The sequence below is a fragment of the Nanorana parkeri genome, unplaced genomic scaffold (assembly GCF_000935625.1).
Source record: "Nanorana parkeri isolate BGI_ZX_2015 unplaced genomic scaffold, ASM93562v1 scaffold665, whole genome shotgun sequence".
Taxonomy (NCBI): domain Eukaryota; kingdom Metazoa; phylum Chordata; class Amphibia; order Anura; family Dicroglossidae; genus Nanorana; species Nanorana parkeri.
Window position 1 is genome coordinate 283045 of NW_017306933.1, and position 2040 is coordinate 285084.

The window sequence follows — 2040 nt, forward strand, 5'->3', positions numbered from 1 at the left end:
GGGGGGGGGGGGGGGGGGTATCACCCTCTTCAATGGTCCTGATCACCAATGTCACCGGGAATTACATTGATAAAATCCAACACAGTTGCCACCAGAACATGGGGGAAAAAAAACACAAGACAAATTCTTCTAATGGAGACAACTGTTAGGGTAACAACTGCCTTTCCTTCACTTGGGGAGATTTCCTCTCATCCTCCTGTTGTGTCTACAAGAGGAAGAAAAGTGAAATATGCCAAACAAGACAGGTGGTAAAAGTAACCGAGAGGGTCTTAAGGTATATGTAAAGGCAAAACTAGCCATTTGAACAGAATAGGGGAGAACTAAACTGCAGACAATGTGTTTTGCTGTCTTATTAGGGAGATTTCTCTTCACTTCCTGCCATAAAGTCTTTAAGGAAGTGGAAGTAAATCTACAAAAACATAAGGGACATCCCTTAGACAGTTAGCAGAACAAGGGTCCCCATCGGAAGAATCATCCTCTATTCCTGTTCAGGGGGGCAGCTCAACATTTTAGATTAAGCCATCACTCATTCCCATTGACTGGTGATCAGGACATAGTGAATCTCCAACAGGGACACCAACAAATCAGCCGACAGGGGCTCTAACCTCACCCATACATTTTGCTGTTATTCTATAACCCAGGGGTAGGTAACCTTGGCACTCCAGCTGTGGTGATGCCTCTGCAAATCATGCCTGTGGCTGTCAGACTTGCAATGACTCATGGGACTTTAATTCCACAAGAGCTGGAGTGCCAAAGTTGCCTACCCCTGGATTAACCCTTCATGACCTTGCAAAACACTGCACAGAAATGCACACATGCTGCATTCATCACACATGTATGGCGTTAACAGGTCACATTGAGAACAATGGTTCTCCATACGCTCTTATTTTGAGCCTGCACTGATTAACAGAGCTCAAGGCACCTGACTGAACAAGCCTTTAGGACCCAATCACTGTGGCTTCTGCACAACACCAATTATAGCAAGAGCACAAAGAAAACAATAAGTTTTCTATAAGGTGTGCAACATTTCCTCTGTGCAGGAGCTTCCCATAATAAAGACCAGTCACTACTGCTCTCTCCTTGTGCAGGGTGACAGGTCTCATCTCCACCCCCTCCTGTAGATTTTTCCAGGCAACAGCCTGTAGTGGGAGGGGCCTGCCAGGCCCCTCCCACAGCTATACTTTCTGCACAGGCTATGTACAGCAGTGTGATTGCTACTTTTACAGCATGATATCTGGATTTGCAAAATAATGTGGTTCACATGGCAAATTGAAAATCTTTGCAGCTATTGAGGAATATATTTGCAGTTCCATACCTACAATTTTAGTTTTAAACGCATTTTCACATTAGAAACAAAAAAAAAAACTTATAGAACCAGAAGTCCCAGCATACCCAATGGTAGGCAGAGCATGCAGCTTTGTAAACAGATGCACGGATTGCCTACCATGGTCAGTGATCATTGCAAAGTAACAGATAACGACTGCAGTGACAGGGCAAAGGACATTGAGCTCTGCAGGACTACAAGTCCCAGCAAGCACAATGCATGCTGATCTTGTTGACAAGGAAAGTTGATCTGATAGTCTGCAGTCATTTACATTGCAACTAAACAAAACACGTTCGTTACTTATTGACAGGCTGCTCCACTTAGAACTAATGTGCAAGCCCCCTCCCCCCCTATAGCGATCAAACCTATGTGGGGGATGGGAAATACTGCACAGGTACCCCCCGCCATACCTGATGCTCTCCAGCAGTCCTCACACTCAGCCCCTGGGGTCGCACAGCTACGAACGTCACCACCGACCTATCCTGTAGACAGCTCACTCCCCCTTTAAACCCTGTTTTGCACCGCCCCTTTCATTCTGACCACGCCCATTACCCTGTTAGACGCTCATTGCAGCTGATGAACACAGGTGTCGGGGAAATCAAGAACTAATTTGATACCAGTCTCCATGAAGTCGAATTTACCCACTAATTATTTTATCGCCCACAACAAACATGGCGGCAGCTGCCTCAAGTATTGGGCACAGCGTTACTTCATAT

At 45.7% G+C, this 2040-nt stretch overlaps 1 protein-coding gene across 1 annotated transcript in view; it reads right to left on the minus strand.

Moving 5' to 3' along the window:
* Window positions 1–1831, minus strand: part of AKT1S1 (AKT1 substrate 1) — a 15257-nt gene extending 13426 nt beyond the window's left edge. Inside the window, exon 1 of the mRNA XM_018563442.1 lies at window positions 1735–1831. The gene's annotated coding sequence lies outside the window, so the exon portion shown is untranslated. The remainder of the gene's footprint in view (window positions 1–1734) is intronic.
* Between the last annotated feature and the right edge of the window lie 209 nt (window positions 1832–2040).